The sequence below is a fragment of the Vombatus ursinus genome, unplaced genomic scaffold (genome assembly GCF_900497805.2).
Source record: "Vombatus ursinus unplaced genomic scaffold, bare-nosed wombat genome assembly UNPS02014798.1, whole genome shotgun sequence".
Classification (NCBI taxonomy): Eukaryota; Metazoa; Chordata; class Mammalia; order Diprotodontia; family Vombatidae; genus Vombatus; species Vombatus ursinus.
This window is the reverse complement of record NW_020954576.1, coordinates 68,762,491-68,787,780: the sequence shown is the minus strand read 5'-3', so window position 1 is coordinate 68,787,780 and position 25,290 is coordinate 68,762,491. Positions and strand designations below refer to the sequence as shown.

At 35.9% G+C, this 25,290-nt stretch overlaps 1 pseudogene; it reads right to left on the bottom strand.

Moving 5' to 3' along the window:
• Positions 1 to 23,630: 23,630 nt before the first annotated feature.
• On the bottom strand, positions 23,631 to 25,013 carry LOC114049462 (annotated as a pseudogene).
• Between the last annotated feature and the right edge of the window lie 277 nt (positions 25,014 to 25,290).

Sequence of the window (25,290 nt, the reverse complement as noted above, 5' to 3'; positions counted from 1 at the left end):
AACCTTTTCATTTTTGATACTGGTAATATGGTTTTCTTCTTTTTTTAATTAAATTAATCAAAGTTTTATCTATTTTATTGTTTTTTTCAAAAAGCAGCTCTTAGTTTTATTTATTAGTTCAATAGTTTTCTTAATTTCAATTTTATTAATCTCTCCTTTGGTTTTCAGAATTTCTATTTTGGTATTTAATTAAGGGGTTTTAATTTGTTTTTGTTTTTTCTTTTTTTAGCTTTTTTAGTTGTATGCTCAATTCATTGATCTCATCTTTCTCTATTTTATTCATGTAAGAATTGAGAGATATAAAACTTCCCCTAAGAACCCCTGTTGCTGCATCTCATGAGTTTTGGAATGCTGTCTCATTATTGTCTTCCTCTTGAATGAATTTATTGATTGTTTCTATGATTTGTTGTCTGACCCACACATTCTTTAGGATTAGATAATTTAGTTTCCAATTAATTTTTAGTCTATCTTTACATGACCCTTTATTACATGTAATTTTTATTGCAATATGACCTGAAAAGGATGCATTTAATATTTCTGTCTTTTTGCATTGGATTATGAGGTTTTTATGCCCTAGTACATGGTCAATTTTTGTGTATGTGCCATGTACTGCTGAGAAAAAAGCATATTCCTTTCCATCCCCATTCAATTTTCTCTAGAGGTCTACCATACCTAACTTCTAATATTCTATTCACTTCCCTTAACTTCTTTCTTATTTATTTTGTGGTTGGATTTATTTAATTCAGGGAGAGGGAGGTTGAGGTCCCCCACTAGTATAGTTTTGCTGTCTATTTCTTCCTGTAACTCCCTGAACTTCTCCTCTAAGAATCTGGATGCTGTACCATTTGGTGCATATATGTTTAATAATGATATTACTTCACTGCCTATGGAGCCTATTAGCAGAATGTATTCTTATCTGTTTTGATAAGATCTATTTTTGCTTTTTCTTTGTTTGAGATCAGGATTGCTATCCCTGCATGTTTTACTTCAGCTGCAGCATGATATATTCCACTTCAGCCCTGTGTGTGTCCTTCTGTTTCAAATATGTTTCCTGTAAATAACATATAGTAAGATTATGGTTTTTAATCCATTCTGCTATCCACTTCCATTTTATGGGAGATTCATCCCATTCACATAACTATCTGTGTCTTTCTCTCCATCCTATTTTTCCCCTTGTTTGTGCTTTTCTCTCTCCTTTCTCCCTTTCCCTCCTCACTAGTCTTTTGCTTTTGACCACTGCCTCCCTCAGTCTGCCTTCCCTTCTACCTGCCCCCTCCCTTTTCTTCCCCTTTACCCTTACTATTTCTTCCCTCCCTTCTATCCCCACTCCCTTTTCTTTTCTTTTCTTTTCTTTTTTTGCTTTTTTTTTAGGCAATTGGGGTTAAGTGACTTGCCCAGGGTCACACAACTAGTAAGTGTCAAGTGTTTGGTCTGAGGCTGGATTTGAAAGTGTGAAGTGTTCGGTCTGAGGCTGGATTTGAACTCAGGTCTTCCTGATTTCAGGGCTGGTGCTTTATCCACTGTGCCATCTCGCTGCCCCCCCCACTCCCTTTTCTTACCTTTTTTCCCTCCTATTGCCTATAGGGCAAGTTAGATTTCTATACCTACCTGATTATGTTGTTTCCTTCTCAAGCCAAATCTGATGAGAGTAAGGTTCAAACAATGCTCATCTCCTTCCCTTCTTTCTCTCTACTGTAATAGGTTTTTGTGCCTTTTCCTGTAATGTAGTTTACCCTGGTCTGCCTCCTCCTTTTCTTTTCTCTCATTACATTTTCTTAGTTAGATCAGATTACTCCGCTTACTTAGATCCATTTAACCCACTTGATTAGATTTTTTTATCATTACATCAAAGTCAACTTATATCCACCCCCTCTATGCATACCTCTTTAAAATGGTGTACTAACATTTCAGTTCTCAAGAGTTACAAGTGTCATCTTCCCTTGTAGGGATGTAAACAGTTTGCCCTTATTAATAATAATAATAATATGTTGTTGTTGTTTTCTGTCCCATTTACCTTTTTATGTCTCTCTTGAGTCTTGTATTTGAAGATCAAATTTTCTGTTGAGCTCTGGTCTTTTTATCAGGAAGGTTTGGAAGTCCCCTATTTCTTTAAATGTCCATTTTCCCCCAATGGATTATATTAAGTTTTGTTGGGTACGTGATTCTTGGTTTTAAACCTAACTACTTTGATCTCCAGAACATCATATTCTAAGCCCTCCAATCCCTTAATGTAGAAGCTGCTAAATTTTTTTAAATTAAAATGAAAATAATTAGAAAATATGATATGTATGTGAACTTAGTCTTGTGGTGTAGACTATGAATACCACAGTGAAATGTGATGTCAGGATAAATGAGCAAGTCAGGGTTTGCATGAAATCTACTGATCTGTCAATACAATGAGAAAGTGCTGTTCTAGAGATAGCGAAACTCTTCATTATGTGGATAGAAGACCAGACTCAGAAGAATGTTCCATTAAGTTTGATGACAATTCAAGCCAAGGTTCCAAGCCTCTTTGAGGATTTAAAGTACCCAGAAGGAGGGGCAGCTAGGTGGCATAGTGGACAGAGCACTGGTCAAAGTCAGGAAGACTTTCTCAGTTCAAATATGGCCTCAGACACTTACTAGCTGTGTGATCCCAGGCAAGTCACTTTGACCTCTACATAAAGGAGTTTTTATATAATGCAAATCTGCCCCTATTCACTCACTTTACTTTGCTATATAACAAATGCATACACAAAATAATACATTTATGCAAGTCATAAAATGTATTAAAATGCAATAATAAAGTATTCACAGTACTATAAAGTAAAGTTAACATAGGTGTGCAGTATGATGCTCCTTCCCCACCCACTGCACCTAACCTTTATCACTGGTGGTTGGCTACACAACAGTTTTTTATGAAACTATCAAGAGATGTTTGGACAGTGTCTCTCTTTTTTCCCTCATATCTGACAATAGCTGGCAATATTGTCCTTAACTGGTCTTTGAGAAGCTGCTAAATCTTGTGTTATCCTGATTGTTTCCACAATACTTGAATTGTTTCTTTCTGACTTCTTGCAATATTTTCTCCTTGACCTGGAAACTCTGGAATTTGGCTATAATATTTCTCGGAGTTTTCCTTTGTGGATCTCTTGTAGGAGGTGATCGGTGGATTCTTTCAATTTCTATTTTACCCTTTGGTTCTAGAATATCAGGGAAGTTTTCCTTGAAAATTTCTTGAAAGATAATGTCTAGGCTCTTTTTTTGATCATGGCTTTCAGATAGTCCAATCATTTTAAAATTATCTCTCCTGGATCTCTTTTCCAGGTCAGTTGTTGTTCCAATGAGAAAGTTTTTCCAATGAGATATTTCACAGTCTTCTATTTGTATGTAGTAGGTAAACTTGAAGCCTTACCAATAAGATCAGAGGTGAAGCAAGGATGTCCATTATCACCAGTGTTTTCATTTATTTATTTGTTTGTTTATTCATTTAATTTTAGACTCAAACACCAGAACTCAAACACAGAATAGAGAAAAGAAAAAGAAACATATCATAAACTTAAATACTGAAGCTTAAATACCAAGTAATAAAAGGAAAAAACAAAGCATATCATGTGCACATCAGAATGTAATGGAGGATTCAAAATATATAGCAATAAATTTTCATTTCAAGAAAGCCTGTGTGATAAATACTACATGTGTTGAGAGCTCTCTATCTTTTCTGTACTTCCTTGTAAGTTTTCTTTTGTTCTCTGCTGTGCACTTTTGACTTTGTTCTTTTACCCATTCCTTCCCCAACCAATAAGGCTACAATTAAGTGAAGATATATTTAGATATAGAAATAGATATATACATACACATATACATATATATACATATGTATCTTCTAATAAATTCTGCACCTGATCTTTGTTTTTGTTTCTATTTCTTATTTTCTATCCCTCCTGACTCCTCTAGTTTACTGCTACCTGCTACCTTGCCCTCCTATTACTTACCCTAACTCCCCTCCAAGAATTCTTCCCCTTTCCTCTCATTCCCATAAATCTATACACCCTTATATAACCCCCTTTAACCTATTCCCTCACCCTCCCTTCTAGATATCCCTCCTTTATCCTCTCTCCTCTCTCTATCCCCTTACCATTTTACTTCTTTAGAACTTAGAAGACTTTTATGCTCTCTCTCTCTCTCACACACACACACACACGTATGTATGTATGTCCCTCTTGAACCCTTTCTTCATGAAAGTAGTTACCAGAACTACTAGCCCTCCTCCCCCATCTAATTCTTCTGTGTTGGTTCTTCCTCTCACATAAGATAATTACTCTTTTTTAACTGTTCCTAGATGGTATTACTTTTTAAAGTCATATCATACTCAGGTCTACCCCAATCTTTCTTACAGAATACCTAATTGCTGATGACAATCTTAAACATACATTTTATGTTTTACCTAACTAAAAGATAAATGGCCTGTCCTTATTGAATCCCTTGTAATCAGTCTTTCGTATGTACCATATGTTTCTCTTGGCTCTTGTATATCAAATCTATTAAGTTTGGTGTTCAGTTTTGTTTTGTTTTGTTTCTAAACAAAGTTCTGGAAGTCTGACAGTTGATCAGATGTCCATTTTTTTTTCATTCAGGATTATGCTTAATTTTGCTGGGTATAATATTTTTTGCCTGGAACCCTAGTTCTTTTGCTCTTTGATATATAGTGTTCTAAGACCTGCAGTCCATTAGTATCTCCACTATTAGGTCTTGTATGATTCTAATTGTGGCACCGTCATATTTAAGTTTTTTTTTCCCTTCTTGCTCTTAATATTTGAGCCAGGGGTTTCAGAATTTGGCTATAATATTATTATGAGTTTTCCCCATAGGATCTCTTTCAAGTTGTGATCAATGAATTTTTTCTATTTCTACTCTCCCCCCCCTTGTTCTAATGCTTCAAGACAATTTTTCTCTAATTATTTCTTATATTGCTGTATCAAGATTCTTTTTTTTTGATCGTAGCTTTCAGGTACTCTGATTATTCTTATGTTTTCTCTTCTTCATCTGTTCTTCATGTCATTTGTTTTTCTTATAGATGTTTCACTTTCTCTTTTATTTTTTCATTCTTTATATTATGTGTAATTATTTCTTGATTTCTTGTAACTTCCTTGGCTTCCCCTTGTCTAATTCTATTTTTTTTGTCCATTAATTTATTTATTTTTAGTTTTCAACATTCACTTCCACAAGAGTTTGAGTTCCAAATTTTCTCCCCATCTTGTCCCTCCCCCAACCCAAAGATAGCATGCATTCTGAATACTCTTTTCACTAATCTGCCCTCCCTTCTATCTTCACCCCCTTCTCTTATCCCCTTCCTTTTCTATTTTCCTGTAGGGCAGGATAGATTTCTACACTCCATTGCATGTATATCTTATTTCCCAGTTGCATGTGAAAACAATTTTTAACTTTTGTTTTTAAAACTCTGGGTTCCAAATTTTCTCCCTTCCTCCCTCTCCACTCAATGAGGGTAGCCTCATTGAGAAGGCAAGCAACTTGATACAGGTTATACTTGTATAGTCATTCAAAACACTTCCATAGTAGCCATGCTGTGGAAAACTCACTATGTTTCCCTTCATTATATCCTGCCCCTCATTTATTCTATTCTCTCTTTTGACTCTGTCCCTCCTCAGAAGAGTTTGCTTCTGATTACCCCACTCCCCCAATTTGCCCTCCTCTCTATCATCACTCTGTTCTTTTATCCCCTTTCCCCCTATTTTCCTGCAAGGTAAGATAACTTTACATACCCAATTGAATGTGTATGTTATTCCCTCCTTAAGCCAATTCAGTGATAATAAGATTCACTCATTTCCTCTCATCTTCCTCCACTTCCCCTCCACTATAAAAGCCTTTTCTTGTCTGGTTTATATGAGATCATTTACTCTATTCTACCTCTCCCTTTCTTATTCTCCCAGTATAATCCTCTCTCACACCTTAATTTTATTCTCCAGATATCACCCATTCATCTTCAACTCACCGTGTGCCCTCTATCTATTGATCTAGCAATACATAGAATTTTTTTCCCCTCCAACTACCCTAATACTGACAAAGGTCTCATGAGTTACAAATATCATCTTTCCATGTCAGAATGTAAACAGTTCAACTTTAATAAGTCTCTTATGCTTTCTCTTTCATGCTTACCTCTTCATGCTTCTCTTGAGTCTTGTATTTGAAAGTTGAATTTTCTATTCAGCTCTGGTCTTTTCATCAAGAATGCTTGAAAGTCCTCTATTTCACTGAATATCTATTTTTTCCCCCGAAGGATTATACTCATTTGCTGGGTAGGTGATTCTTGGCTGCTCCTTTGCCCTCCAGAATATTATATTCCATGCCCTTCAGTACTTTAATGTAGAAGCTGTTAAATCCTGTGTTATCCTGATTGTGTTTCTACAACACTTTAATTGTTTCTTTCTGGCTGCTTGCAATATTTTCTCCTTGACCTGGGAACTCTGGAATTTGGCTATAATATTCCTAGGAGTTTTCTTTTGGGGATCTCTTTCAGGAGGTGAACAGTGGATTCTTTCTATTTCTATTTTACCCTCTGGTTCCATAATATTGGGACAGTTTTCCTTGATTATTTCTTTTCTTTTTAATTTTATTTTTAGGCAATTGAGGTTAAGTGACTTATCCAGGGTCACACAGCTAGTATATGTCAAGTGTTTCATGTGAGGCCAGATTTAAACTCAGGTCCTCCTGACTTCAGGGCCAGTGCTCTATCCACTGTGCCACCTAGCTGCCTCACCTTGATAATTTCTTGAAAGATGATGTCTAGAATCTTTTTTTGATCATGACTTTGAGATAGTCTAATAATTTTTAATTTTATCTCTCCTGGATCCATTTTCTAGGTCAGTTGTTTTTTCAATGAGATATTTCACATTGTCTTCTATTTTTTGATTCTTTTATATTTGTTTTACAGTGTCTTCATTTCTCATAAAGTCACTAGCTTCCAGTTGATCCATTCTAATTTTTAAGGAAGTGTTTTCTTTAGTGAGCTTTTGGACTTCATTTTCTATTTTGCCGGTTCTGCTTTTGAAGGCATTCTTCTTCTCATTGGCTTTTTGGTCCTCTTGTCATTTGGGTTAGGCTATTTTTTAAAGTGTTATTTTCTTCAGTATTTTTTTGGGTCTCCATTAGCAAGTTGTTGATTAGTTTTTCATGATTTTCCTGCATAACTCTCATTTTTCTTCCCAGTTTTTCCTCTACTTCTCTTACTTGCTTCTCAAAATCCTTTTTGAGCTCTTCCAAGGCCTGGGACTGATTCATATTTTTCTTGGAGGCTTTGGATGTAGGAGCTTTGACTTTGTTTTCTTCTGGTTGTATGCTTTGATCTTCTTTGTTACCAAAGTAAGATTCTGTGGTCTTTTTTTGCACAGTTTGCTCATATTCCCAGCCAATTACTTGAGTTTTAAACTCTTTGTTAAGTAGAGGTCTGCTTCCAGTGTAGAGAATGTACTGTCCCAAGCTTTGGGGGTTTTGTTCAGCTGTTTTCAGAGATACTTCAAGGGACCTGTAAATTTTCAGTTCTTCCAAGGTGGTATGATGAAGGGTGAGGGGTTTACTACTTATCTGGCTTGAGCTCTGGTCTATAAGTGACCACAAGCACTGTTTTCTGCCTTGGAACTGTGAGGAGGATTCCCTCTCTATCAAGGCATACACTTCACAATGCTAACACTCCTCCTTGCCCCAGGATCACCACTCAGAACTATGACCCAGATCCAAGCACATAAGCAAGAGAATCCTGCATCAGCACTAGCAAAGAGATCCCTGTAATCCCTCTCTGATCTGCCACTTGATTCCCCCTCAGTCTGTTGGCCAGAAGCTCTGGAAGCAGCCACTGCCCTGGGCTGTGCCAGGACTGGGGCTGGGACTGAGCTTTTCTCTCATGGAAGTCACAGACTTTTCCCACTGACCTTTTAATTTATGTTTGGTGTTTGTGGGCTGAGAAGTCTGGAAACCACCACAGCTGCTTGTGATTCAGTCCTCTGAGGCCTGCTCCAGATTTGCTGAGGCCTTTTTGCCTGAGCTCCCATACTGAACTGTGTTTCTCTCCCAACCCAATGTGATACACTTTTCCAATCAACTTTCTAGGCTGTCTTGGTGTGGAGATCTGTTTCACTCTGTCTTTTTGTAGGTTCTACTGCTCTAGAATTTGTTTTGACCCATTTTTTTTACATGTATTTGGAGGGGTTTGGAAGAGAGCTCAAGCAAGTCACTGCTTTTACTCTGCCATCTGGGCTCTGCCCCTCCCCCCATTCTAATTTTCAAGGTATCATTTTCTTCCTTAAGATTCTAGATCTCCTTTTGTAATTGGTTGACTTTCTTTTCATAATCTTATGTTTTCTTGGATTGTTCTTTTTTTCCTTTTTAGTTTTTCTTCAATCTCTCTCAGATTTTTAAAGTCTTTTTTAAGTTCTATAAATTGTTTTTGGGCAGATGATCATTTGTTGTTATTCTTTCAGGTAGAAGAGAGTTTCTTTACTTCAATTTCTCCTCTGAAGATGAACCCCAGTCTTCTGTATTCCCATAATAACTTTCTATGGTTGGATGCTTTCTCCTTTGCCTGTGCAATTTTTGTAGTAATAGCTTAATTATTGTAATTACCACTAGTCCTGAGGTATGGGGGATTGTGCCTCTGGCCTCAGATCTTCAGTTCTCCTCTCTATCCTGGTAACAAAGCCATACCTCCAGTCTCCTGTATATGCCCAGAGATATGGGTATCCTGCCCCCTGTTTCTGCACTCACCAGGCATGTGCTGGTTCTTTCTTGCCCTAGGCACTCTCCACAGCACAGCTGGGTCTGCTGTTCCTTGTCGGCAGAGGTTCCCTTGATCTTCCTTGGTTCAGATGCCCAACTCCCCTCACTGTCCTGGGGGTGCAAATTCATGTGGCTGGGGGCTGAGGCAGCCTCCTAACACAGCTAACCACAGGCCATTTGTTGTTTAAGAAGCTTGCTGCTTGTTGTTTGATGGGACCATAACCTGAGGGTGCTTACTCTTCATAGGCACCAAACCTCATCCTGGGACTTTCCTTCAGATCTTTGTGGATTATCCCAGGAGGACCCCTGTAGTGCTCCTATTCATATTTACTTTTACTCACCCTTTGTTTGCTCTGAAGTGCTATTTTATCTCTTTTCTGTGGGAAAATCTTGAGAGCCTGGAATTTCTGACCTACTCTGCTACTTTTTAAAAATCTTCTCCATTATCACTACTATTATTCAGTATGTGGGGATTAACATTGTACAACTTACAATAAAAGAGACTGAGGCAGAGCTCTGAGTCAATGGCACTTTATTACAGGATCCATGGTCCCCTCTAATGAATGAACCTCAGATCTTAATCAAGATCTGAGATGCCCCCTCCTTCCAGGACCCTATTTTTATTGGGCTAGATATCTAGACATTTAAGAACAATTATACCAAATACAGAATGATTCTATTGGTTGATATATGATGCATAGGCTAAAAGAAGCAAAACACTATATCAGTAGGGTCATGGGTTGGGCAAAGCATGGTGCACCTCCATTGCTTAAATGGTCATAAGATGGTCATCTGCTCATATTGGACAGGAGAGAATGGCTCAGAGATACAAAAATAAATTGGGGGACTTTCTATGTAGTTAAGTCACCTCTGCCACACTTGGCTTGGTCATCATGACAAGGAAAATCAAGGGAGGAGGTCCTCTAGCGAGTTTCCAATGATTATGTAAGTGATCTTACAATCTGCAGTTCACAGCTCTGGGACCTGATATATGTATGTAGAACTTATAATCAATATCCCTATGGAATCATTTCAAATTGATTGATTCTGTTTGGAATAGAGTAGGGGTACTAATGAATTATTGCAATATTGTACCAGAAATGTTAGCTATAGCCATAAAACAAGAAAAAGGAATTGAAGGAATAAAAATAGAAAATGAGTAAACAAAACTATCATTCTTTGCAGATAATATAATGTTATACTTAGAGAACCTTAGAGAATTGATTAAAAGAAACTAATTAAAACAATAACTTCAGCAATGTTTCAGGATATAAAGGAAAATCACATAAATCATCAGCATTTACATACACAAAAAATGACATTTCTACCTAAGTTAATTTACTTATTCAGTGCCATACCAATTAAGTTACAAAAATAATTATTTTATAGAATTAGAAACCATAATAGTAAAATTCATCTGGAAGAACAAAAGGTCAAGAAAATCAAGAGAATCAATAAAAAAAAATGAATGAAGACAGCCTAACAGTATCAGATTTCAAACTATATTACAAAGCAGTAATTATCAAAACAATCTGGTACTGGCCAAGAAATAGAGTGGTGGATGAGTGGAATAAATTGACTCCACAATATACAAAAGTAAATTACCATAGTAATCTAGTATTTAATAAACCCAAAGAGCTAGCTTTAGGGGTAAGAACTAACCATTTGAGGAAAATTGGAAAAAGTTTGGAAGAAACTAGTCATGAACCAACATCCACTTCTTTGACATGGTAGCTGCTTAATTTTGTGTGATCCTGAAAGTGGTTCCAACGTATTTGAACATTTTCTTTCTGACTGCTTGAAATCTTTTCTCTTTGACCTTGGAGTTCTGGAATTTGGCTAAAATATTTGGGAGTTTTTATTTTAGGATCTATTTCAGGTGGTAATCAGTGGCTTCTTTCAGTTTCTATTTTACCCTCTGGTTCTAAGATATTTGGGCAGTTTTCCTTGATAATTTTTTGAAATATGATGTCAATTCTCTCTCTCTCTCTCTCTCTTTCTCTCTCTCTCTCTCTCTCTCTCTCTCTCTCTCTCTCTCTCTCTCTCTCCCCCCTCATGAATTTTAGTTAGTCCAAAAATTCTTAAATTATTTCTTTTTGATCTATTTCCCAGGTCAGTTGTTTTTCCAATGAAATATTTCACATTTTCTTCTATTTTTTTATTCTTTTGACATTATTTTATTATATCTTGATGTCTCATGGAGCCATTAGGTTCTCCTTGCCTAATTCTAATTTTTAAGGAATCATTTTCTTCAGTTAGCTTCCTACCCCCTCTTCTTTTTTTCATTTCACCAATTCTGCTTGTTAAGGAGTTACTTTCATCAGTGAGTTTTTGTACCTCTCTTTTTCCATTTGGCCAATTCTATTTTTTAAGGCTTTGATTTTCTTCAGTACTTTTTGTGGCTCTCTTAACAAGCTATTAATTGTGTTTTCATAATTTTCTTCCTTTGCTTTAATTTCTTTACCTAGTTTTTACTCTGACACTCATTTGGTTTTGAAAATCATTTTTATTTCTTCTAAGAATTCTTGTTGAGCTTATGTCTAATTGACATAGCCCCACTCCCCAGGGCTTTGTTTATAGCTCTTTTGACTTCCTTATCTTTTTCTGAATTTGTGTTTTGATCCTCTCTGTCACCATAGTAGCTTTTTATGGTCTGGTTCTTATTTTGTTGTGTACTCATGTTCCTTTTTGATTTGGAACTTTACGTTACTGTTGGTCTCTGTTCCTGGCCTAGGGCTCTGTCTCAAGCTTCAGACTTTTAAGCACTGCTATTTTCAGAACTACTTGGGGGTTTGGAAGTTTTCAGCGCTTCCAAGGTGGTGTGATGTGGGGAGACGTGTGGTTACCATTATCTTAGTCTGTACTCTGGTCCTTAGCCAGGAAGGGCCTTTGGTCTCTTGGGATTGAATTTGATGCTGTTCTTCAGGACCTCTTTTCCCTGGGGATCAGAAATGATACTGTTCCTTGGTATCCCTGATTCTTTGGGGCCCAAAGTGATACTGCCTCTCAGCTCTTCCATTCCTGAAATCACTCTTCTCTACCCTTAAAATGTGACCCAGAAGTGGGTGTAGGCAATGGAGTTGGTAAATAGCATCTAGTCCTGTATCCAGTACCAGCACAAGGATACCCCATAATCTCTTTCTGAATACTTGTGAGGTCTATTCATCATCTCTGGCTTGGGAGCTTCTGAAGATACTGCTACTTTTTTCTCCACTGATGTTTCATCCACATAGACCATAGGCCAGCATCCTCCCCTGCATTATAGATCTTTCTTTCTGACCTGTCTCATGTTAGGCTGGAAGAATGTCTCAATTTGACGTTTTGTTGACTCTGACATGCTGGATTTCAATTTGAGGTGTTATTTTAAAGTTGTTTGGAGGGGAATGTTGGGAGAGTTTGCCTCAGTGTTCTTTACTCTGCCATCTTGGCTCCACCCCCAGAAGTCTTTGCCTCTGTTCATGAGTATTGCATTGCCAGATGATCAAGTATTCTACAAAATGATGTTTCTTTTTACCTTTGTTCACACAATAAAAATAACTAGATCAAATCAATTATTTGCCCTACCTTGGAAAACCTGTAAACTGTTCTTCCTTTTGGCTTAACTTCCTTATATCTTCTTGTTTCAGATATGTTAAGAAGGCCAATAATAATATGATTTAATTGCTTCAGCAGGATAGCCACTTGGCAGACATTGGACAAAGTTCCAATATTCAAAGTATTAAATTGATGCTTTATTAATGCTATATAATCTCAAAATAGTATGAACCTTAATAGTGTCTTCCACCTTCTCTTCCACAATGTCAACAACTGGAAGGGACATTGGAAAGACATGAGTAATGATCATATTGTATTTCTCTTTGTTTTCCACAGCCCCAAAATTCATCACTTCTAAGCCTGACTGCTAAGGATGAAACTCTCCTTGATTAGTTTGACTGGTTCTGATATAGTACAAAGATCCTGTCACCAAGATGTTGCTCAAAACATTTTGAAGATGGTAAAGATTGCCAAAGCTTTCTCTCTTCTGGCATAACTTCTGAGAACCTAGGGTTAATTCCATGCCAGGAGAACCACCCAATTAGGAGATTTATAGTGGTTATAATAATAACTTTTAAATAGTGATTTATAATCTACAAAATGATTTCCTCATACTAACCCTCTGAGTATATTTAGGAGAAGTATTATCATCTCATTTTTCAGTCATGTCCAATTCTTCATGAACTTATTTGGTATTTTCTTGACAAAGATACTTGGCCATACTTGGCCATTTCCTTCTCCAGCTCATTTTACAAATCAGGAAACTGGAGCAAATAGGGTTAAGGGACTTGTCCAGGGTCACACAGTTAGTAAGTACCTGAGGTCACATTTGATCTCAGGTCCTCCTGATTCTAGGCCCAGCACTCTATCCACTGTACCATCTTTCTGTGAATGAAAAAACTGAGGCTATAAAGGGTTGACTTTCCTACAGTCATACATGTAGTGACTCTGAGCCTGGATTTAAACAAAAATTGTTATGCTTCTTTCCACTAGATTAGTAAGCATGGTAATGAAGAAGACTAAAAATAGGAACAATATATTTCAAGGAAGAATCAATAGCAAATCTTTGCATTATATATATATATATATATATATATATATATATATATATATATATACTATTTCCCTCAAAATTATCCTTAACTTATATTTTATGTACTAGAGATGTGAATGTCAATGCTAGTGTATACCTGTTTTTGTCCACACTTGACTCTAGCTGGTGAAATGGATCAGGTTCATTATTTTAAAAAAAATCATTGCTTGTAGACTACATAGCAGTTAAACAACAGAGATATACTTAACCACAGCATGAAACAGCTATTGAGCAGGAATGTAGCATTATTTCAGTTGAGCACAGATTGCTATGCTCTGTGGTGGTCATGGTTGTATGGCATTGTTAAAGTAAGTGCTCTTAACTTATGCATTGGCTTTGTACTTAGGCCTCCTAAAAGATGACTAAATGGCTTGACCCTTAATCCCCTGAAGTGATCAAGTCTCAAGGACAGTTCCAATATCTTTAATGGAAAAATTAGTCTAGCTTGCATGGAATATAGTCTCAGGAAAAGCTAGCTTGGCTTTGTGACAAGGACTAGAGTAGATATGCTTCCCAGTACAATGCCTTAGAAATATTTTATTTACTTTGTATGACAAGATTGCTTGTGTTGAATATTTTTTGGAATATAAGATCTACACATTTGACATTACTCATTGAAGAACACTAAAAGTATTTCTATAGGAATGGAAAATAAATCTCAAAAGAGTTGGATTGATAAAGTTTTAGTCACAGTGAAAATTATGGTAGTGCCAAGATTAAATGACTCATCTTTCCGTACTATCCAGGATTTGGCATCATTCCTCATACCTACTTCATATTTCATCTCTCTGTATGTGTTTTCTTCATAAAACCCAGACTATGAAGAGGGGCAAATTGTCAAATAAACTCAAGAAGCTTCACTGCTGTCATTGAAAAACAAAACAGATACTCATTATTCACCTTATTTGATCTCAAGAGCCAACTGTATTTGAAAAATGAAGAAAATAGCTGAAAGATATGGTAATCAAATGCTTTCTAAATTAACAGATTCATCTTCTAAAAAAAAGTGGTTAAACATTCGGAACCATTGACATAGTAATATAAATCCAGATTGTTATTTTTTACTCTTAGACTAAAGTTTGAAAATGTTATGTTGTTTTGTTGTTTTGAATCCCCTCACACATACCAACACCAAAAATAAAAATGCTTCTCGGTTTCTTGCATTAGCACCAGATCATAACAAGAGATTAAGTTGGAGTACAGGAACAATATAGTCTTCTAGCCCTTCAATTATCCTGAATTGAATTTATAGTGAAGAAGAGCAATGCAAGCCTCAAGTATATGTTCATTAAGGAACAGGAAAAAATATATTTCTCAGTTTGCCATAGAAACTTATTTGTTCCTGTGGAATCAAGCAAGAATGAATATTGCCCCCAAATCATTCCAGGCCTAAAGAGAAATTCACATTGTAATTCTAATGAATGACGAACCTCTTGGAGGCCTGAGTGCTTGTGCCATTGAAATTAAAGCACTTATATTGCTACTTCTAATCATTCTTTTCTATGAGCTTTCCGTTTTAAAATTATATTCCTATGACAAAAATCCATTCAAATATAGTAGAGAATCTATCAGAAAATTTAGTATTCAATGAATGATTTATTGATATCAATATCTCCACTTCCTAGACAGAATAAGCTGCATTGCCTCCCAGAGTGCAGCAGTGTTGACTGGTACTAAAATGGGGTTACTTTGCATAATCTGAAAGAAGGCTATAATTTGGTCTTGCTGCAGGACATAATTCAAAGCAAGATCTTTTCTTAATTAAATAGGAATAAGGATTTTATCCAATTTACAAATAATTCATAAATAGAAGCTAATAGAATTTCACTTAAGTTAAATATTTCAATTAGAAAATTGAGAATGAAAATTGAGTGTTGACTTTCAAGTCATGAGACTAACAAGATGGCATACTAGGCACTTTCCCCAGACCCTATTAATTCTCAAAAATTGCTCCCAAAAGGATTTATGTGCCAAATATAGAACAATTAAAGTTGATGTCACAACGAGAGAGAGCCAGAGAGAGAGAGGCAAAGAGAGAGAGAGAGAGACAGAGAGAGACAGAGAGAGACAGAGAGACAGAGAGAGAGACAGAGACAGAGAACCTAGCCAACATTAACATTTTGGAGAATTAATATAAGAGAATACTTATCGTTAAAAGTCTCACTTGTAATCCATTCACCACCAGCCTCCATGTTGCTGGATGTTACACACACATTAATCCATGATTCTGTGCCTGGAGACCATATTGGGATTCCTTCTTGATGAAGAGATCTTGTTTGCATAACTTGCCCACTACCTGATCCCTACTATCAGTAAGTGTCAGGCATTGAAGCTGCCCAACTATGTAAGGAAAAGCATGCTGCCTCTACGTATAACTGCCACTAGGTTAGAGATTCTCAAGGCTACAGTTAATCTTCCCATCATATCCTCCCTATCCTCTCCTCAAATTTAAAATAAAAGTGTTAGACCAACCACTGAAAAAAAAAAAAAGAAGTAAAGCTGAAGGAGGAACTGCAGCAATCTGCCAACTTGTATGGCTATCCCTAGCCTGAAGAAAGAAATGAATACTTGGCTTGGAGTCAGAGAGACTTGAGTTTAAATACAGATATTTAAATCATATACTTAATAGCTATGTGAACCTGGACAAGATAATTAATGTCTCTGTTTGCCTCAATTTTCTCAACTGTAAAATGTGGGTAATAATAGCATCTACCTCCCTCAATTGTTGTAAGGATCAGATGAAATAATATTTGTAAAGTGCTTAGCACAGTGTCTGACACATATTAATCATGTAACAAACCCTAATTCTTTCCCTTTTCTCTTTCTACCCACCTCTCAAAAAGATACTAAGGTCAGAGACTCAATATGGTAAATGGAAAGGATTCCCAAGATGGAAGGTAGCTGAAGAAGAATTGTGGGTCAGTTGAAGAGTACAGCCATCAGTCAAGAAATCTGAGTCTGAAAGAGAGCAGAAGAATTCAAGGGGAATAAAAGGGCTAAAACCACCATTTCAAAAGAAAGAAAATTGTATATATTAAAAAAAAAACCAACCTCAGGACAAACAGTTAAATCAACACAGAGGAGTCTAAAACTAGAAAGAAAGCTGAGTACTGAATCCTCAAGTAAATTAAGAGGTATGTTAACAGATATTACAAGAAAAAAAAATTAACCAATGCCAGGTGAAACGTGAAATCATTTGGCATTCTAAGAAAGCACGAAACACAAACAAGAAATTCTATAATGATTTAAAAGAGATAAGGGATTGATGAGAAAAAAATTATGATCAAATGAATGTCAAAATGCTTAGTTTTCAATGCTACAAAATGTGTCATTTATTATTATTTTTGCCTAGCTCTGTAACTCTTCCCTTTAGTAGTTTAATTTTTAAGCCATTGCTTCTCTAATTTTGGTAGTATTGTCACTTTGATTATACTGGTTGGGATGGCCCAGTCATGAATTTTCAACTTCCCTCCAGGTATTTAAGTTCTTTAAATATATTTATTTTATGAGAATTTGTAATTATATCTGTGCTGTTATTAAGTATCATTTGGTAGATTGACTCTAAGATAGACAAAATATTTTTTAGGTTTATTTTTAAATGTTACTTCCCTCTCATATAATGCCTCCTGAATTTTTTTTATTGCTATAAAGAAATGTTATTAACTTTTATGGATTTATTTTGTAGCTTGAAACTTTATTGAAGGTATTGATTGTTTCAATTAGCATATTTGCTGATTCTCTAGGATTTTCTAAGTGGTCCATCTCATAGGTTTGTCTCCTCTTTGACCTTTAATTTCTTTCTCTTGCTTTTTTTTCTGTTGCTAATACATTTTCAATGACCTTCTGCTCTGTCTTCCTCCTTCTTTAGTTCATCTCTTTTTGAAGACCGTGGTAGATAGGGGAGAGGAGCAGTTGAAAAGAGAAAGGTACTTGTATGGTCCCAAGGAGCTTTAATTACAATGACAAAAGGCTCATTCTTAATCTAGGAGAAAGGAAAAGTTATGGATTAATTTTTTAAAATATCAAAATTATTAAGAAAAATAGAATAAATAAATTTCAGTTCATCTCCCCTCCTGTCTCTCAGGTTAGAAAAGAAATTGATGATAATCTTAGATATGTACCAGAAACTAGGGGGAAAATTTCCTAGTCAATTTCCTATTGAATAGTTAGAACAACCAATATTTTCCCCCCAGTTACATTCTGACTATGACTAAAGTATACACAGGAAATACATATATCTTTTTTTTATTATTTTTTATTAGTTTTATCCATAACTTAGAAAGGTAAAGTCTCTTGCTGTTAATAGCCAACACTTAGATGGCACTTTAAGGTTTACAAAATCTCTTTACAAATATATCATACTAATAACAATCATGAAAAGTACATGTTATTATTCCAATTTTACAGAATTCTAATTCGGAGGCTAAGAGAAATTAAGTTAGTTGCCTGGGGTTGCACAACTAGTAAGTGTCTTATGTTGCATTTGAACTCTGGTCTACCAGGCTCCAGTTCCAATGAGCCACCTAGTTGCCTCCTACCTGCTATTATTGTAATACTTTGTCTTCTTGTAATATCAATTAAATTCCTATAATTTAATTTAAAACTTCATCTCTATGATAAAGAGAAAATAACTTTATTTTTTTGGAAAATAGATACACCTATATGATCAGTTAATACCTTCTGAATGTATCTTATTTTATTCCCTATAGATAGGCTATATTTCACTTTTGTGATTCCCTAAGCATTTGAAAAGTGGATAAGAATTGACAAAGCTGGGAAAAATAACCTCTCTTCAGAACTTTTATCCATTTTTAATCTATACAAACAAAGTTATATTATGTGCTCACAGCATGGCTCTAACATGTACATCATTGGACTTAGAGTCAGGAAAACTTCGGTTCAAATCTCACTATAAACATTTATTACCTATGTGACCCTGGCCAAGTCATCTAACTTTTCTGAATTTCAGTTTACTCATCTAAAATATGGAGATGGAAAAAAGCAATTACCTTACAGAGTTATCATGAAGTTCAAGTAAGTTGTTGTTTGTACTAGTTTTATAAACTTCTAATTGTTGTTTTTCCATAGTCTTCCTGACTCCATAGACCATAGTACGCCAATACTGCCCAATGGGTTTTCTTGGCAGAGATACTAGAGAAGTTTGCCATTTCCTTCTCCAATGTTTTAAGGCAAACAGAGGTTAAGTGTTTGCCTAAGGTAACACAGCTTGTAAATGGCTGAAGCCAAATTTTAACTCAGGTCTTCCTGTCTCTAGGCCCAGTACTCTATCCACTGAGTCATATAGCTGTCTCCTCATTGTGGCACAAATTTCAATTATTATTTAAGTGCTGGGTTATTTTTTCCTCTTCAAATTTGGATCATGAGTTTACTAGACTGAAAAAAGTAAGAGGGAACCATCTGGAGTCAAATCGTAGACTAGCTTTTGTGAGTCTATTTTAGTTCCCTTGAACTAGCCAATTTCCATGACAGAAAACAGTATGGCTGTTATTTATTTACTAATTCATAAAATGCCTTTTAGAATAATTATTACCTGGGTCCTGCACAGTATCACTAAAATACAGCAGAGTTTCTTTCTAGCACTCACCTAGTTGTTTTTTTCCCCCTGCATATGATTTGAATTTTAAGTGATCCAAAACAAAAGCCATTAAGGGCTTGTATAAGGTCTATTACAGTATGGGTTTAAACCTGGGCACACAGCAAAATTTTTTATTTGTGGAAGAATCTGTGATTTTGCTAGTGCAGGCACCCTAACTCACCATAGACATAAGATCTCTTAACCCAAAATCATCATTCTGTGAGTTGCTGTGGCCAAATGCCTCACAATTCAGTTGCCAATTTTCAGATGATTGGCCTCTGTGAACTTAGCTAGATTGATTCTTGGCTGTTGGGTACTCAGTTCCTTAATGAACTCAAACAATGTGAATTTGTGCTCCGTTGGCACAGCTTTGAAGAACGCAGGGTCAATTCCATTCCCATGTTAGGATGAGACATCAAAGTTTTTTAGAGAATGGCAAAATCATACCTGCAATAGTACTAAAGGTAAAATGCTCACCAAATCCAGCAGTACTCAATTTGTATTTTCTTCATTTATATATCTTTTTGTCCAAGAATTTTCATTTCTTACAGTGGTAAATCTCCCCAATTTAGAAGCAATGTGTAGGATAAATATAATATTCTCTTAGGAAAGAAGGGAATGGGTACTGTGCATTTGACACTAGCATACTTGAAAGAGGGATAGCTATATGATTTGACCCTGTGAAAGAATAGGGACAAAAAGCATTCATGTGTTCTTGACAAATTCATTTGCTGAGGGTGTGCCTTGCACTGTGCAAAGTAGGACTCAATGAACTGGAGGTTTGCAGGGAAGGAAGGGAGTATAATTGTAGTGCTCTGTAGATAATAAAGGTGTTGTTGTTCATCCCTTATTCTCAAAGAGAACCAATGGCATCATGAGAGTGAAGTCTTGACTTGTGAGTGAATTGGATTTAAGTGAGACAGAGATACACAAAATCACTCTCTTTTGTCATCAGAGTCCAGTGGCAAGACACAAGTCAAGATGGCTAGCAATAGCCTACATAAAGATGTTAATACATTTTGAAAGAAGTAAAGTAGAAGAACAAATTACTGACCTTGATATAATCACAAGCTTATAGAATATGAGAGAAGAAAAGAACCTTGGTATTCATCAAATCCAACCTCTTGATTATCTAGTTGAAGTAAATGAGATCCAAAGAGATGACATGATAAAAGTACACAATTTTTTTATGACAAGTTCACTGTAATATGAAAAAGATTATGTGTTCTTGAGCAAACAGTGAGGAAGCTAGCATTTAGTATCATCAGTTGTAACTCAGATGCAATCTATGTTTTCTTTAGAGTAAAAAAACAAAAATAAAAACAAAAAAATGCATTCTAAAGAGGGGCATTGTTTATAGACAATACATAGCAATTTCTGCATAGATTTCCTCTTATCATGTTTATTTTTTATTTGTGAGAGAAGAGAAATCAAATACTTTATTCCTTATTAAAATGCTCTTCTGGATTAGAAATTATTTTGCAAGAAAGAGACACTGGAAGGAAGTTTTATTTCATTTGAAATTTAAGCCTCTTTTAAATGGCATACAAACTTTGCCAAGGTTTATTCACTAGGCTTTCACAGCAGATTAGCTCCACAATTCTTTTTTAAAAAAGTTATTTGGTATCCCTCGGATTGGTACAGAAAGATTATTTTAGAAAGCTGGCTGAGAAATCAACTGTTGGCTGGTATAATGGATGAGGAGTTCAGGCATTAAAAAAAACTATTTGTAAATTTAAAACAAATTTTTCCTTAATATAAAGAAAATGGCTCTAGATGATAAATACACAAAACCTAAAATGTGTGAAAACAGTTTCTTATCATCTTCGATATTGTCACATGTATCAAGCATAGATGATGTCTATGCTAAAGAGGGCAAAGAGCTGCAAATAAAATGTTGCCTTGAAATCTAGAAAACCAAAAGCATTCCTTATAATTCTTTCTGATTCAGTTTATCATCAGGGCCTTTGACTGCTGGTATCCGTGCACTTAAAAAATCATTAATCTCTATGGCAGAAATAGAACATAAAAAAGCATCATCTTTCTTTAACAAAAACAAATTTGGTTGGATATTTTTACTGAGCCAAATACCATAGTCAATATAGTATAATACAAAAACATTGGCCTGAGAGGTGAGAAATCCCTGTTTTTCTCCCAGCTCCACCATAATCTTAGACAAGTTATTCTTTCCCCATCTACCATCTAGTCTAATTAACTTTTCCAATAGATAGATAGATAGATAATCTTTTGTTTTTATATTACTTATATTGCTGCTGGTGATGAAGAACAATAAGAAAGGGTTTAACCATTCTCATTAATGATTTCACCCATCGTTGATTCCTAGTGCTTAGAACAGTGCCTCACATATGGCAGGTTTTTGTTGATTGGCACTTACAATGTACAATTAAGCTGCCAAGTTTGTAACATTGTGCCTTGCACAGACATATTCAATAAATGGATGTTGGTGATATAGCTCTATTCAAAGTAGGTTCCTGACCCATTATAGTTAATCTAAGAAAAAACTTTTACTGACTCTTGATCCCAGGTCATACATATATATTGTTTCTGCAAATACATTTGAAAAAATAGTGTAGTTAGGGAACTTTCTGTGGTTTTGCAGTACTATTTTGTAAATTCCAAGTGCAGATTGAATGACCTTTTGGGGATATGGTAAAGGTCAAAGTTATACTAGACACTGAGATCCCTTTGAAATCTGGAGAGTCAGTGATTCTATAGCTATAGGGCCTTCATTAATTGGGCATTTAGGATACAGTTCTTTCTCAAATTTTCCCTACATTGAAATGCTCTAGAGTTGCCAAAGGTTCTAAAAAGTCAATTTATTTCCCCAAATGCTGTTCAGAAAAAGATTTGCTTTTGTTGAACTGGTAAACATTATTAAAAAATGTTTTCCCAAAAGTCAAATATATAATTATTTTAAAAAGAAATTTTCTTGAAAAGACAATGGTTAGATACCATTGTCACGAATTTTCATAATCAAAATTACAGGGAAAAAAGGATCCTCAAGGTAACACACTTACCACCTATATGTTATCAACAAAGTGATAGATTTGCATTATCACCATTCCTATCTCATTTCAACCTTTTTGTCCTTAGTCCCTTAATTATGGCAAGATAGAGCTGGTAAGCTTAATCTCATTTCCCATAAAAGTCATATATTAGTTCCTGCTTAGTGTTATCTGGATGTGTCTGAATACAAGATTATATTGATTGAAATAAACTGCAGTGACACTAGCCTTGATCTATTCTTTTTCAATAGTTCATTATTTTTTGAGTTTGCAGAGAAATATTCACTGACTTTGGAACTTTGTAATGAATGAGTGAATCAATCAATCATGAAGTAGTTCAATTCAATTCACAAATCTATGAATCAATGAATGAATGAAATCTTTTATTAAGCAAATATATTTAACAGTTTTTCAGAGTCATCCAAAGAAGTTTTGTAAGGATTTGACAAAGAAAATGCATTCATAATCATACCAAGTGAGAACATTAGGGAGACAGTGGGAAGAATGAAGACACACACATATAGACAAATTAGTCTGCCTATATAAATGGTTATTTGAGATTGTTAATGTGTTTTGTTTTCTAGCCTGACATTTTTCAACCTTTAAAATTTGCTCCTGAAACTTCATAGAAAATAATAGCAACCTTCTCTTTCAAGAAAGGCCTATATGTGTGTTTTATACTTACACATATATTTTATATACACAACACATGTATGAGTGTTTGAAGGTCTCACAAACTGAGGACAATTTGATGAAAAACATAGGAAGCTTTTATTAGGACCTCTTCTTATTCTGATGGTTATTCCTATGATGAACCATAAATCTTTTCTTTATGAAGAATTTTATTTTTTTCCTTCTGGGATACACAGAATACCACTCAAATGGGAAAAATTTCCTCTAATCCTTGGCTCTGTTACTGGATCTCTATATAGCCTTGAGCAAGTTAGAAAGTAATAAATATAATTCAAGTTTGGGAAATAGTTCCAATAAGTAAACACTAAACAGAATGAAGTTTCTGGGAGAAATGAAGGTGATAAAGATGCTAGGGCAAGAAGATTAACAATCTCTAGATAGCAAAATATGTCTTTTAATGGCAGCTGCTCCAGGGCACTTAGCTGGCACAGTGGATAGAGTACTGGGCCCGGAGTCAGGAAGACTCATCTTCCTGAATTCAAATCTGACACCTACTAAAGCTCAGACACCCACTAAACGTGTGACCCTGGGCGACTCACTTAACTCTATTTGCCTTAGTTTCCTCATCTGTGAACGGTACTCCATTATCTTTGCCAAGAATACACCAAATGGGCTTACAAAGAGTTGGACATGACTGAGCAACAATAGGAACAACAATCATATGATATCTTGACATATCTAGCAATCTAAACCCTCTAGAAAAATTTTCAGAAATAGATTAGGACTAATTAGGAAACACAGAAGGGATTCCTGGTAATTTTGCATTGTTCTAAATAATTTCCAGTGTCTATTCACTAATTCTTCTTCTTCTTCTTCTCCTCCTCCTCCTCCTCCTCTTCCTTCTTCTTAAAAAGATTTGTGTTTAAACAGAAAAAAAAGAGATAAAAAACAAACTGTAAAGAAAACCTAGATATCACATCTAAAAGTGGTGCTTTTTGTTTGGGTCTTTATAGTCTTCTCTCCCTCTACCATATCCTGCTGGAGTTCTATGTCCCATTCCTCTAGGGCTCTGCCCTGCCAAAGGACTCAGTATGCATGTTATTCCCCGTCATGCAACCACTCAGGGCTGTTGGTAGAACTCCAGGGCTGGCCTCATAATCTATGCCCCTGCTACCTAAAAGCAGAAATTTCTGGCTTCCTGAATCATAGATATTTCCCATATTATAATACCCAGTCTTATCTTTCTCACCTGCATCCATTATACTCTCTGACTATAACTTTCTTCTCATTTGCTCTTCCATCTCAACTTGACAATCATCATTTCTTCTTCTTTCCTATGCTGCTTTTTCTCTTGCCCTAACTATATTCTTTGTGTTTCTGCATTTCTGGATTATGACGTTCCTCTACCACTCTCAGCTCTTCTTCATACCTCTTTAGATTCTGGAATAAAAGATTTGCTTAATATTCATGATATGCATTTTCCATTTTATCTACCAGTGTGTCTTTTTGCATCTTTCATGTTTTTATTTTTTTTTCTCAATCTGCTCCCTTTGCTGCTTTTCCAGTTCATCTAATGGCTTCCATCTCTAGGAATATTCAAACTCTAAGTACCATGTTGAGAAAAATGCAGAGGTGCTCTCTTTTCAATACACTGGATTCTTCTGTGCAATCTTTTCAGGAAGACCATCTTCATCATCTAGTTGCTCAAGTGGATCCACGAAGACTAGATGAGGAGTTGTCAACAAAAATACTCTTTCATGGCACAGTTTAAAAGGTTATCTTATAGCTGGTTTAGAAGTGAATTCAACAATACCTTTTTCCTGTAAATTATCCTTGATCATTGACAATTACAGCATCCCTTTCAATAGGTCTAAATTGACTGAGTGGTACTTCCAGCAATTCATTGAAAATATAAGGTTAAATATTTCTTATGGATAGAGCAGTGGCATGTGTGGCAAAACAAACATGAAGTTATTGCAGTCTCATGGGTGTATCATCAAATTCTGCTTATGCAATTTCCACCAGAACTCTAGATTCTAATTTCATGAATCTGAATCCTTTGCTGTGGTTAATAAAGATTTTGCCAGGCTCTCCATATTTAGCCAATTTTTTTTTGAAGTCCTCATCAGTAATATCCAACAAATAACCTACATTGCTATATATAAGTTTTCTTTCCAGTCCTCTTTACGAGAGACACCGGTCTGCCAGGCAAGGGTCCCTGTTGATGGGGCACCAGAAGCATCTGCTCCTGGTGGTAGTGAATTGTGATTCTGTGGGCCATGGAATTCCCTGTCAACCCAGTGCAAGGGCTTCTGGTGTCCTCCAGCAGAAGTGAGACCAGGCTTTCCAGGCTTGGGTCCATTGGGCCCACTTGGGCTCAGATCAGAACTAGGTGGGTATGAGGAAGTAGGATGGTGGAGGGGGAAGGCCCAGGAACAAGGAAGCTGGGGTCTAAGAGGTCTGCCAAGGCCCCTAGGAATGAGGCCTGGGGGCCTCTTGGAGCCTCCTCCCACCCCCAATTCCAGGGGTAGCATGGATGGTATAGAGACAGAAGCCCCTCCGGGGTACCCTTAGTGGGTCAGGAACTGCTGCCTAGAGGGAAGTCTGGCAAGTCTGGTGACTATGCCTGTTCTATTTGT